This window comes from Poeciliopsis prolifica, unplaced genomic scaffold, assembly GCF_027474105.1.
Source record: "Poeciliopsis prolifica strain line A6 unplaced genomic scaffold, Auburn_PproV2 SCAFFOLD004, whole genome shotgun sequence".
Lineage (NCBI taxonomy): Eukaryota > Metazoa > Chordata > Actinopteri > Cyprinodontiformes > Poeciliidae > Poeciliopsis > Poeciliopsis prolifica.
In genome coordinates, this window is record NW_026562379.1 from 5,231,575 (window position 1) to 5,245,875 (window position 14,301).

General features: G+C 37.9%; 1 protein-coding gene across 2 annotated transcripts in view; it reads left to right on the plus strand.

Annotated features, from left to right (window-relative positions):
* Positions 1-1,221: 1,221 nt before the first annotated feature.
* sphkap (SPHK1 interactor, AKAP domain containing) overlaps positions 1,222-14,301 on the plus strand; it is an 89,456-nt gene continuing 76,376 nt past the window's right edge. For both annotated transcript variants that reach the window (XM_055028595.1, XM_055028597.1), the window contains exon 1: positions 1,222-1,353. The gene's annotated coding sequence lies outside the window, so the exon portion shown is untranslated. The remainder of the gene's footprint in view (positions 1,354-14,301) is intronic.

Consider the following 14,301-nt stretch of genomic DNA (forward strand, 5'->3'; position numbering starts at 1 on the left):
TACCATAAATCTTGCTTTAAAAGACACTTTCTGTGTAAATTATGAGACAAATGATAAATGTCAGCATGATTTAGTCTCCAAAAAATTAGGATTTTGAACTAAAAACACAGAAAAAGAGTGATAAATGAGAGATCTTTACACTGTAAATTGTTGACATTCGGAAATGTGATACTAACATGTGCAAAACAGCCAAAAATAATGAACACATGTATTCAACCTATTACCCTCCAGTTAGCCTTCTGTTGTTTTTTGTTGGCAGCTGTGGACTTGCTTAGTGTAACATGCTTCTGTGTCAAGTGCTCCTTGTCATTACGCTGCTTACTAATCTACTTAAGACTTCACTTTGTGTGTCACGTGTTCGTGAGTGTGACTGTGAAGCTATTAGGATGGACTGGAAACTGTTTTCTACAGCAGTCGTTCTTAAATGTGTTGAGTAAGATGTATGTCGTCTCAAGCTGCTGCTGGACTGCAGCCACTATTTTCCTTGTAAATGAAGCAAATCTCCAAAGCAACTCGTGTCCAAATGGATTCGCTGTTTACGCAGATTAGTGAACTGTAGGAATGCACTGTGTTTTAGTGAGCCAATTATACAATTATTTTCATAAAACAGAAAAAAAGTGTTCAAATACCAGTCATGTCACTTATGTCTATGTAAAGACAACTAACTTGTCTTATGCTTTGGTTTTGCATCTATGCTTACTTCAATGTACATTTCGAAGAACCCTGGTGGAAAGAGTCTTGCAATTTTATGGGAGCACCAGCTGAGTCACTGCATGGAAACATAAGTAATAGTAACTGGCAGTCAACAATTTACGATTCTTCTTGATTCTTGACAGAAATTAAGTCAATTTATTGACAGAAGTTCTACATGTGGACACAGAGGCAGATGCCATACTAAAAAGGCTGAAGTTATATAACCAAAACAATATCTGCAGGTTTGGAAGTAAAGTCAAATTGAAATGTTTGTTTGTATAAAACATAATTAAATACAAAAACAAAAAAAATGCTTGAGAGGGCTGTGAAATGCCACACAACTAAAACGAGGCACCAGGAAAGCAGGTCGTCGCCTCCTAATGAATCCCAATCTAACTCCTGTTTTCTGCATGTTGCTCTCCGGTGAGCATTTGCTGCCTAGCACCCGCTCTGCTCAGCGGGGATTAGACACACAAAGACGCTCACAAGCACCTCCGTGTGTGTACACAAACCAGCCCACGACACAAGCCTCGGAGAGTGGCTGTGGCAGTGGACACAGCGGGAGGCCAGGGGGCTGGTTCCGAAAAGTACAACTTTCAAAGAAGGAGACGGCGCACTGAGTTGCCCACAGAGGCAATCTGATCGACCCTAATGAGTGTGGTGAGTGCTTTTGGCCGTTCTGTAATAACTGTTGCTGTGGGATCTACTTTCTCTGAGAACAATGGTGTGAATGAGGTGGGTTGGTGCCTTTGCCTTCACTTGTGTATATGTTTTGCATTTTGGGTATGTGCACTCAAAATGCATACACTCCTTTTTGTTGACGCTCATTAAGAACAATGCTGCAATCACATTCAAGTCCACACATTTGTGTTTAGTTCACCGACAACAGCAAAATCAGCTCGCTGTTTTGGCCCCCTGTTGTCACCATTAAATCAGAGTTGGACAAGGTTTGTTGAACTCATCACACCATGTTTCAAAATAAACTCCAGTTTAACAGCCACATCCTAGGGATCCTTTACACAAGCCGAGTAAATTAGAAAATTATAGAAAAATTTAGTAATTTAGTTGGTTAATATTTTCGTCACAGGTTAAAACTCAAACAAATGCAATGCACACAGTGATGTATTCAAAGGGTTTATTTACTTCTTGTTAATTCAGTCGTTATGAAAAGAATTTTAGAAGAGAAATATGATATAATTGTCTGCACAATCCTGGAGAACACTGCTGATTTGACAGTTTCCCAGCAGATGGTTGTTGACATCCTCCATAGGTTAACCCAAAAAGCCCATAAGTGCTTCACAAGAAATTTAGAGAGTCTGGGCAATGAAAGGCACATTTACTATGCAGACACATTTCTTTGTAGATGGAGGCACCGTCACGTTTAATTCTGTGCACATTTAAACATTGACTCTGAAGTTTTAGACCTTTGTGAAATCAAATGTTTTTATGTCTCGCAAATTTTCAAGTGAAAAAATAAACTAAAGCTTCCAGCTGTTCATTCTCAGGTTGACTGCCCCTGTCTGGTATGCTAATAAATTACCCAGAGCAGTAGAGTGGATGACTACAGAGGAAACTTGCTGATTCTGATATTACCTTCTGTCTCTCTGACAAATGTGAGCATGTGGCATTTTGTGCAGCAGTAATCCAGAAGACTGGTTTGGAAGTCATGATGTACTTTTCGATCTCACAACTCTACACACCATGTGAGACCGAGGGATTGTGTATCAGTAGCACTTCCTACAAATTTTGCTTGGACAAAGTATTTCTCTCACTAGTTTGGGTATCGAGGAATTCTTACTTTTTAATAGTTCCGGCTTTCTGTATTTGTGTTTGATATGAAGACTTTTGTTGTGTTGTTTCTACTCTGAACAAGGAAATGCAATGTTTAAAACATCACAAAGCGTGTGAGTATTTTCCATTTTGCTTTGTGCTATTAGGTCATGGGAAAAAAGTTACATGCATAAAGATTTCAACCAATTATAGATTTGATTTTGTTTTCACATGTCTCAAAAATATTGATTCAATGACATCTGGTCACTTTTGACATGCATCAGTGTACATTGAAAACAGAAAAACAGCCTGTCAGGTATGTAAAGAAGGTGAATGTTTGAAGGTATAATTTAGATTCAAAAAGTTAACTGAAAGCACTTTTTGGCTTTTCTTTGTTTCTTCTTAACATGGCGGGCGAACCTGCAAAAAAATCATAGACGAGATGGTGAAGGTGCTACACCATGCATGTGGCAAATCACATTTTGTTTTACCACGAGTGAACATAAGGTATTTCTCTCAGCTGCAAAGTTTTCCCCACAGCCTTCTAGAGGGCGATAATGAGCTGGTTTATACACAGTCTGCTAAAAAGAGAGGTGGAAAAAAAACTCAGAACATCAGTGTGTTTCAAATACTTGTTGTTGCTGACAGATAAGGTAAACAGCTTCTTTACCACATCAAATTACAGCGGGCCATGCTCTATATTTTTTTTCTTCTGCTCATGATCCAACATTTTTCATCCGCTTCATGTTTGGCATCGACGCCTGACTGGAAACATTGTCTCTGCCAGCACTTATTGCCAATTTGGTTACAAAAATCTGGCTGCACAAGCGACTCCAACAGATACCTGTAGTGGAAGCTGGTAGGTGAGAATGAAGAATTTTATGTCTCAGACTTTGAGCAGATGCCAGAGGCAGATTTAGATTTTAGTCGTGCTTCTGCTTCCAATGAAAACCATAGAGAGGATCCGGTTGTGACACCTGGTAGCATCTGCATCTTTAGATTTAGTTTGAATGAACTGGCTGCAGCTGTGAAAATAACAATTCATCTAAACTCGTACATAGTACTTGGCTGGAGGGGCATTTACTTTTAAACATCTGTACAAATATACAAAAATTATAAGTCTGTTTTATAAGTCAAAAATTATAACACTGGTTTCAACAGTGTCATCATTGTTAACTTCAACGTTTCATAGACGAAGAGAAAAAGTAGTTAGGTGTAAAATCACAATAGTGAATCCAATTTTTAGGGAAGGGGATCAAAAGGTTTTCCTGATACTGAGGGATGACATGTTTCTCTACTGGCGTTGCAAACGATAAGACTGTCGAACCAGAGCATTCAGTGCTGTTTTGTTTCTGACTGTGGAACCGTGGACTTCCACTTGCTGTGGTTCTGATGGGAGCTGGGTTGTTTGGTCCACATTTTGTTTTAGCAGAGGATATCTTGATGAGGTGAGGAGGTTAAATTAAAGGCTGTAAGGATCTTCCATGATCCAAGCAAGAGCAAGTCGAGAGGAAATCGTCTGGAAAACGTCAGCGTTATGTCATAATACTCAACCGGAAAAGTCTTGATTGCCAGCAATAGGTTGGGGTCAGTCTGTGCCTCAAACAGAGGAGTTCAGGTATCTTGGCTTCTCATTCACAAGTGACAGAAAGATGTAGCAAGAAATAAATAGTCACCTTCCGGCCTTTTGGCGAGTAATGAAGGCATTGCTTTAGTCTGACATGCTCCAATGGATTTGAGCCAAATTCCACTCTTGAGAGGCAAAAGAACAAGATATTGGATACAAGTAGCCAAAAAGTGCTTCATAATGTCGGATTTATTTTCTTGTTTTTCAGTTACAGTCTCAGCACTGTACAGTGGGACACTCTGCAACCTTATTTGTTGCAGAGTATGAGACTGGGACAAAGCGAATAAGTCACCTGTCTGATTTACTCAGCAATGCTAACTGTGAACATGAATGAGTTTGTTCCGAGAAAGGGTTGAATGTTTCTCTGGGTGATGATGATGCTGTAAGTGTTTAGCACAAAGAGGAATTATGGTGGAGCTAAATGGATTAGTGCAAGGCGATTTAGCTTGGTCTCTCAGCTGCAGAAGAAGAAATGCTGATGCTGTCTTACTTCAAGACATAATTTAAGCTTTTCAACTCAAGGTGAAAAAAAAGACCCTTTTTAGGTCAGTTTCACTCGAACAATCCTTGTGAGTTTCATCTCTAAAGTTAGTATGTGAAGCTTATGCGGGGGAGAAAAATACTATACCGAGACATTTTTAAATAAAGAAATGTACGAAACAATGAGTTTCTTAAGAAGACCATTACGATAGACGCTTTTAAGAACCTCAGTACTTTTCCTACACTAAGAGTAAAACCATCTCTCATTCTTCCTTTACTTCACTGTTTCTTCCAGACTCCTTAAGATCTTCACTGGGAGGACAAATTTTGATGCAGTTTAATTAGAGCCAAGCTGCTACACAGGAAACTATAAACACCCCATTGTTACAAGAATATTATGTTCCTTCTTCACCAACATTAAGCCAACGATAGCCAGGAAGCAATTGGCCATTATGAATTCCCCCCTCTCTGGACAATTCATTTTTTGCCCTCTTCTTTTGTATTTTATCTCCACAACAGAGGATGAGAATAACATTGCAAAGCTATGAAGGAGTTTTTTCTAATTTTTTATTTTTAATCTCTGTCATTCTTTGTCTCGCTGTGTTTGTATCAGTGAGACTAGTGGCTGCTCGTATGATTTCTCTCCTGTTTCCTCATGTTCATTCAGCCATTCTCTCTCCCTCACAAACACATGACTGGACCAAAGGGGGAATTTGGGTTTTTATTATGAATTATTCAGGCACGTAGCAGAAAGCGTCACAATCAATGAACACAAATGAGTCTCCCTTCACAAGTGTTTATTAATAGACCCTACAAGGTTGTTATGAAGGCCGCGGGTAGTAGGATCATTTCCTGTTCGTTCACACATTGTAAATATTTGAGGGGGAATTTACAAGAGCCTGTGAGTATTTGGTCTGTGAACCTGTATGTGTGCGTGTGCTTGTCACCATGATATGGAGACGTGTCTGTGCAGAAATGTGTTTTTGAAGGTTAATGATTTATTAGTTGTAACTTGATAAAAAATATGATTATAGTAACTTAGAGTTATTTAAATAACACCCTAAATACCACATAAAATATTTGATCCCTTTCTTACTTGCTCTCTTTGTTAGTTTTGATTGTTTCTTATCTGATAAGAAGGCGATGTCTACGAGAGGATGTTTTCATGAAAAAAATAACAAAAAAACAAACATAGATTTTAGGTCATTTATTTTCACAGCTCAGAGTTAATGTGCTTATATGACTGCAATAAATCTAAAAGCAGAAGGTCAGTCATAGTTATTGTGAAAGTTTCCCATTATGAGTCTATTTGGTTTGTTTGGTTTGATCTATTTCTCAAGTTCTGAGTAGTTCCCAGGTTTTTTTTATATTGAGCTCTGCTTTTTGACAGTAATATTGATGCTAAGTTGCAGTTCTTGTTATTCCATGTTTATCAGTTATGCCTTGGATTGATTTTATACGCCTCCATGTTTGATCCGGTTCCCTTAACTCCTGAGCCTTGCCGGCTCACAGGTCCAGTCGCTGTTTAAACTAACTGAGGAGTGAAGCATTACAGCAATCACCCCTCAAACATTTAAGCACTCTCTTTGTGCTAAGCATCTCTTTAACTCAGCTAAATATCGCCAGCGTTATTGAATGCCTTTGTTATCACGCTATTCGGCTCCTGTCTGGATTTGGATCCTCCAGACAACATCCAGACCATCTCTCAGAGCTGACTCATCTAAAACAAAATCAAAATGTTACAAGAAGTCACCAGTTTCAAACAGGAATCAGAGAAACAATAGCGAAATAAAATTGAATAATTTTTTTTAACTTAATTTGTATCATTCTTGAACAAACTTAACAACAAAAGCATGAAAAATAAACAGATGGCAATGAAATGTGACAAGGTCTGTAGGGATGAAACTGGTTTGTTTCTGGCACATGATAAATTGACCTGGTGTCAAAGCTAGTACCCACAGCCACAAACAAAACAAAGTTAATTAAAAATAAAAAATAAAATATCTGAAGACAAAACAACAAAAAGCCAAGTACTGCCTCACTGTCTGCAACACAACTAGCGAAGAAGAGCTTCCTCCTTCTTTTATTTTTTCAATCAGTGGGTGTCCAAAACATACACTGACAATGAAACAAAAAGGAACCTGCATGCCTTGATCTTATAGAGAGGTTATTGCATTGAATTATCACTGTTTAAAAAAAAAACAACAACCAAAAACCCATTACTTCTCAACAAAATATCTAAGAACACAAACAGTTCCTGTTGCACAAGTTTAACACCTCTATCCCACTCATCTGTGACTGCTGGTGTAACATCAGGAGGCATTTTGTGATTAGCTACATAACCAACAAGTGACAGTGGCTTTTACAGGAAGGGAACCCACACACTGCACAGAGCTGCTGATGCCCATTTCAAAATGAAGTCTCTTTCTAAATCAATTCCTACCAATTATTGGGCAATCCTAAAGATTTCTTAAAGACAGAAAGATGTCAGAAACAAGCCCCTGTTATGGTCTGTCAGGTCTTAAAATCTAGAAAATAATGTGTTCATGCATGTCTATGTGAAGATATCCATTTAACAATGGGTTACAGTTTATTCCCACAAACAGTTGTGGTAAAATTTCCCGTTTGTCTGGGTTTGGGTTTCATTCGTACTGATTATCTGTGGCTTAAAATTCACCTTCTGGTAATACCATGACTGAGCGGTCTCTTGGTCAATATTCTCATATTACGTCTGCTTGCCTCTTTTTATTAAATTATTGGGTGTTCTTCCCACCTCTGACCAAATATTCATGGCAGGTTTTGTTTTTATAAGAAAAATTGATTAGGAGGAACTTAGAGCTGGAAAATCTTCAGGGTCCTTTTAATTTTGATGACTGTTCTGAGATTAACAGAGTGTAATAGTGCCATTCAAAATCTATCATTAGGCTAAAGAAGCATTTCTCATCTTCCTTGTTGTTTTTTTTATTTTACTCTCATCTTTGGTCCCTTTTTAGTCTATAATTTGATTTCTTGACTTCTTAGGGTTTTTTCTATGACCTGATATCAATTTTATGACATAAAAAATATTAGAAATAAAAAAGAAAAATCACACATCAACACGTTAAATAATCATTTTGTCCAGAGTATGAAGCTGAACATGATGTTCTGAAAAGTTCAGGAGAAATAGGACATTCAAAATGCATCCAGAAATAAAATGTGCCATCCATCACAACGCAAATACAAATTGTGTTCTGTTCCAAATATGCTGTGTCTGAATATTTGTAGCTGCTGGTGGGCAACTGAGTGTGTAGAAGAGATTGGTGGTCAGCAGGATGTGGCGAGGGCCAGAAGAAGAATCCAAAAATGTAGACAATAGTTTGACAGCTGACAAACTCCACGGCAGAGCCCTTTGAAAAGACAGGATGGCAGAGGAAGTCATTCCAGACATGCTAATGAGGCCTTGATTGTGTTTGCATTGGCAAGAATCTACCTCAAGCAGAAATTTGTATTCAATAATGCTGAGTGCACTGGATGTTGGACTTTGTATGGTCTGTTTAAAGCTGAATATGACTCGGAAAATCAAGGGACAAAAATCACTGTTTTCTCACAATTTTGTTGCTTTGTTTTGATGTTAAGAAGCTTTGGCTTTCTGGATAGTGTCAATGAATATGTTCACATACCAAGACAAGTAGTTTTTATTGGATTGGATTTTTTTTTTTTAATTCTTCCTGATGCACGTTTCCAAACTTTTTCTGTGGGGTAGAGATCAAAAGTCCACATCAAACACACTCATTCATGTCTTCATGGAGCTTGTGGGTTCTTGGTGTCATATCCTGCTTGTACGTGGGTTAGTGCCAAAATGTTGCCCATCCATACTGAAATGGTGAAGAAAGCATTTTTAAAGCTTTATGCTGAACCTCCCATGCAGTGGACAGCCTTCAAAGATGAACCTGAAGCATATCAGTGCCTTATCCAGGAGGCTACAAGGAACCCAGAACCACATCTCAAGTACTAGACGCTCCAGATACCACCTTGGTTAAATATAGTGAGATGTGTGCAGTTTATTACATGTAGCATAAAAAGCAAACACGGCATTTGAATGGAGAAGCCAACAGCTGATGGTTAAACATGGTCATGGTCGTGTGATGGTCCAGGAACTGGGTGAGTTGCTATAATAAATGTAATGCTGCAATAGAGCCAGACCAGGAAATCTTGAAGAAGAATGCTCAGCCTTTAGCTCAATCACTCACAAAGATTAAATTAAGGTTTTGGGCGACGCTTTGGAAGTCTAAATGGAGCAGATTAGAGTGAAATGCTGTTACTTGACCTTAAACAGGCTGTTGTTGCACTTAATATCTCACATTATGGTGCGATTTAAGTGGGAGTTTCAGTTTTCAGTTTTTTGTTATGGAGACTATCTTCCCAATTTTTCATGCTGGAGGGTGTTTCTGTGTGTAAGTTATTGTCCAGAAGAAGCTTTTTGAGACATTTACAATTTAACATGTGAACTGTGGTCATGAGCATGAACCCTGACTGCGGATGCTGTGGGATGAGCACAGCCTTATCTCTACGAGCCAAGAAGCCCCCGCATCCCCCGGCTCATCACTGAGCACATAATTACTTTCACTCTGAATCTCTCTGTTTTCAATAGATCTAGAAGCTTGCTCTGATAAAAGTGATGGAAATTTGACATTTGCTTTAAAAGTGGGAAAGAATGGAGGCCACAACACCTGTCCTGTCGAATAAGGCAAAAAGGCTGGAAATGTTTTGGTTTTTTTTAGTTCATTTAGATGAACAATCCATTTGTACTCATTAATTGGTGAAATTCTGAGTACAAATAGATTAACTTCAGAAAAGGGGGACGATTTCAGTTCCTTCTGAAATCTGAGGAGGATAAACAGTGGACTGAGCTGTATCCCTTTGCTCCCAGTGATTAGCTCTATTTGTCACAAGACAGTGAGAGAAAAACTGGAATGGGAATCTAATAAGAGTCCTAGATTAATGGATTATAGGTGAATGGGCCCTTTTTTCTCACTGGCTGATAAATGAAACTCTTCATTTGCCTTCCACTGTTTAATCTGAGTTTCCCCAACAGTTTTCCCCTTTCATACGGGAGAACTTTGTTTTGTTATCTTTTAACATGAAGAAATTGGACTTTTAAGTTCCTGTTGAGTGTAAACTGTTTCATGTCTCATCTCTCAGTCACCAGATGACTCTTGAAGCATTTATTTTATATCAATTAGACACCTGTTGGTCAGATAAATATTGTAGTAGCTTACTGTACTTCCTGGATTAGTTTTTGTTTTTTAGAGGCCATAAACTTTAGAGAAACGATTTCCTAAATGTGCCGATGAAGCAGAAGATTCTCTCTCTGGTTTATTTTAGATTTCATCAGCTTCTTGTAGATAGTGAGCTTTTGTCGGGCGCATTAAATGCAGACTTCTAACCAGAAATGGAGTGCGGTACAGCAGAAATGTTTCCTCCAAATCAGAGGCCAAATAAAAAAAAATGTATTAAAATGTAAAACTTTGGATCATCAACCGAATGCAATTTGCTGTCTTCAGTGGATCCGCTTATTGATGAGTCCCCTTTTTCACCTTCAACACTGGGGTCTAACCCAAAGTTTTGCCCTTTCAGAGGCTAAAGGTGCCCCAATTATTTTCCTAATGGAGGAGAGGCTGCCTGGCTCCACAAACTGTACATGTCGCACAGGAACATTTACAGCAAAACATTACAAGATGTCGCCTCAGAAAAATACACAAAGGTGTATATTTTTCTTAAAAGAAGAAGTCCGTCAAAATATATAAGCATCCTGATTTGACAAATAAATTGGGAAATAAGTTTGGTGGGCGTCTGACTGTTGTGAGTGAACAACATGATGGGATCAAAAGAGGCGTCTTAGAAATACTGTAACCGTCCTACAAGCAAGTCCACTGTGAAAGAAGAACCCAAAGCTGTAACAACAGTTTTGAGGAATTTGACAGCATGTTGTTTTACAATTTCAATTTTAACTCACTGAGTTCAGTCAATGATTTATAATCAACTACAACCATTTTCTGCCTGTATGCTCTGCAAGCTTCCACTTCCATAATATCCTCATGTAATTTTGAAGTTAATACTAAAACTCTCAACACAAAATTAAAATGATGGAAAATGGGTTTTTAGTCTCCAGATTATTATGTTGAGTCACTAAGGATTTACAGGGAAATGTGATTGGCAAATGTGTTCACATTTGCATTTGACTTGTTTCAGTGTCCCAGAACAGTGGGAGTGAGTGAAAGCAGGATGGTATAATTTTTCATATTTCTCACTGGGAGTTTTGCTTTCTGCCTCATTTTATTCCTTTCACAGCTGTCATTCTGCAGAACCTCTGTGTTCAGCGACGCCTTAAAGAACATTAGGATATAGAGCACAAAGGGAATAATCATTACTAATTCTTGACATCCCTCCATTGAGCCACAGCTCTTTATACAGTTTTAGTTTTGAATAACATTTAAAAAATAAGCATAAATTTCAGAGAAATAATTTTGTGATTGGATTTGTTTGCTGCAAAAGGACAAAATCTCTCCCAAAGTATCAATTTTTGGTTTGAATATTATTTACAATCTGCAACCTCTTATTGGATTATTAAATGTTATCTGATATTTCAGATAACATTCGAAGTAGAAGTTTATGTTTTTTTGATCATTGAACAGTCTTATTGTAATGTTTTCACATCTCTTTTCTCAGTGCGCTAAGATACCAGTCGGCTCTGTGGAAACGTTGATATGCAAGTCTTTCATTTTATTTTTTATGTTTTCCTTGTTTTTATAGTTTGCTCATTGGACAGTCTTATTGTAATGTTTTCACATCTCTTTTCTCCGTGCTTACTGAGCTGCATGGTGCTCCCTATACTGACAAACTGCTTTAGTTACCACTGTGCTCAGTCATGACATTGTGGCACTGAGCTATAAGTCATTGCCATCACTTGTGTTGATTTTTGCTGGAAGGCGGATTGATTTCAGAATCATTCCTTACTGTGTCTGCCATGTTTTCCACTTTATTGCTGTTTGAGTTACAACTCTCATCTGCTACTCCTGATTTATTGTTTCGCTAATAATTACCTCATCAACCAGCTATTTCTCCAGAAGTGAAGGAGATGTGGCTGGATTTGTGTAAAGGCATTTAAAAAAAAAAGTCAACACAAAGGTATCAATGGAGATATGCTTGCAATAACTGTTGCGCATAACAAAAAACACCTTCAAGCCTCTGATAGGTTCATAAAACATTTAGGAACTAATGAGAAAAAACAAAAGACATGGATGGAGACCAATCAAGGGACTCTGATTAAACTAGCTACAGCACTTTGCACTGATCATTAATATGCAGTGTGAGCTACATGACAAAAGCCCATAGTCAAGGCAATTTCATTCCCTAAGCACAGCCTCAGAGGAGTTCATTTCCAGTGCCCTCAAACCACAACTGAGTTGAAATTGCATTTCAGTGGCGAAAGCGGTGTGATTGAAGGGGGGAGCAATTCAGATTGGCCCCCATTTAAAAAGCAGAAATGACATGGTTACATGAAAATCGGGAATTGCATAAATCCAAGATTCACCCTGTAGCATTCCCTCAGTCGCCGTGAGTCAGTCTTCATTTTCAGTGTCCTGCTTCTGGAACCAACCACGCTGCACAAAAACAGGCAACTTAAGCTCCACTTGTTGTTTGCTAAGGAGATATGCGATTCACATACGAATGCAACACTAAACGCTGTTGCCTGTCACAACGGGAATGAAAATTCAGCTGAAATCGAAGACGGATTCCTGTTGTCTTTTCAGGAGACCATGTTTGTATTTGAATCTGTAAATGCATGGTTAAATTAGCAAGGCATTGAATAAAGTGTTGGAGCAGAAAATAACAATTAGGTATTCCATAATTTATCCAACAGAAAGTAGCACATTTTGAGTTCACAATGTTATCATTTGTGAGAAAAGGGTTGATTTTTTTCCATCATTTAATTTAGAATATCTCTAGCTCCATTTGGAAAAGATGAACAGGATTTTTGTTTTTACAATTTTATAAATGTAAAAGTGAAACCTTTAATTTTTACAAATGTAACTAATGAAAAATCCTGCCAGGATGTTCATCTACTTTTCAACTTCATATGAATGAAGTATTCAGAAGTGCTGAGGACTTTGCACTGATGCAGGGTGGTGAAGAAAACTTGCTGTCCAACTTGTTTCTTGACCCTCGCTGCTCTTTCGCCAGCGCTATTTGAAAATATTACTTCATTGATATCCTCCAGAAGAGAGGTGTTTCTTTTTTTGAAACCATTCAAAAAATATTTATCCTCTTGCAACCTTTGATACATTACTATGTTTCCCAAGAAGTACAGTAAATATTTTAGAACACTTTTCAGAATCGCTGTTACTAAACAGTTTAAATGACTGACTTGATATTCATTGCATGACAGTTTAATGACTGTTACACTTAGATTTCCATTCTTGATTAACAAAAAATGTCCAAAAAAATGCTTTTGTTGGTGGAATCGATACAATTTTGGCATACATCCTTTTTTTTCTTCTCTAAGATTGTGCTGCATCAATGTCACAGCAATCTAGAAATCTTCTTATAGAAGTTTCCCTTAATTTTGATAAACCTCCACATTGGGCACTGAGCTCAAGAGAGTTTAAAGAGGACTTGAAAGGAGCTGAACACAAAAGGCAGCCAGAGATTGTGAGTTTGTTCAATCAATGATTTTTAATTAGACTGCTAAGGTGAGTAAACAATGTGAAAGAGTAGTGAAGCTTTGCTTCCTCACAAATAAGCCGAATCGCATGCAGCATAACTCAAGAGCAGTGAAACAGAAACAAGACGGTACATTTATACATTGTCCCAGCGTGTCGTGTTAAATGAGCTCTACATAGATCTTTCACTCAAGCAGAAAAGTGTGAAATAAATGGGGGGACTACTGAACTGTGGTACATTTTTCCTTCTTGTTTGTGTGCTCTTATTGATAAGAACTTATCTGTGATCTGGAGAGCACTGAGTTCATTTATTTAAGAGCAACTCACTGACTAAAATGTGAGTTCCTAGTAATGATGTGTTTCTCTGTAAGCAGCAATTTATTTAGTGCTATAGTTTAAGTGAATGCATAAAACAATAAGTTTCTACTGTACTTTTATCTTGCTGTAGATTAAAGTGCATTAGGTGATTTAAACAGAGCAATAACATTTACCTGAAATAACCAAAGGGGGAGGAGTTGATATTGGAATATTTTTCTGTGCTGGATCTGTGATTGTACTGGAGGAAAAAACAAAACAAAAGGCATACCATTTGTCAATGCAAATGCCATTGGGAGATGTGGGTTTCAAAACCCACTCAGGAATAAAGATGATGACAAACACTTTTGCCGGTGTGAGTGCTTCTTTAAGAGAAGATTAAATTGCTATTTTCTCCTCCTACCTCGCCTCGTACTCCCAAGTAGACACGCATTGGGTCGTCTCCTCAGAGATAAATGACTTGTCTTGACTATCTGGAGTCAAGAAACAATGTTTACAATATTCAAACAGAATATAAAAACAGTTTTCATTCACTGAAGTGTTCTGTTGAAGAAGGAACACTTTGAGAATCAGGTTCTTTTGTTTTCCTTTCTCAGCTCACAGGCGCCATGTAGTGAGGTCTCTGGGAGAACCGCTGGTTGTAAAACCTGGTTGGAATTAGTAGGTAAAGAAAATCTTCTGTTCTGCAGCTTCTTTTAAGCATCTCTGCTTAAT